Genomic DNA, 319 nt, shown 5'->3' with positions numbered 1-319 from the left:
GAGACATGTTTAATGATCTTAGGACCTCGTTTGAGTCCTTTCAACAGAAACTCAGACAAGTCACTATCAAAGTGAAACGCAAAAAAATGCAAAATGCCCGGCAAATGACATTGCACGACATGTTCAATAACTAAAGTTGAAACTGTTTTTTCCGATAAATTATTTACATATTTGGGATGCGTACTTAAACAAGTGCGTACCTAAGCGGGAGGCTACTGTAGTGTTCGAGTACCTGTCAAATGATCAAATAGGCCAGCTTTGGAGCGGAGCTGCCGTAGCAAAACGCTTGAGAAAGCGTACTTTAGGTCCGACCATTCGC

The sequence above is a fragment of the Plasmopara halstedii genome (genome assembly GCF_900000015.1).
Source record: "Plasmopara halstedii genome assembly, contig: Scaffold_650, whole genome shotgun sequence".
NCBI lineage: Eukaryota > Oomycota > Peronosporomycetes > Peronosporales > Peronosporaceae > Plasmopara > Plasmopara halstedii.
Note: the sequence above shows the minus strand (reverse complement) of the source record.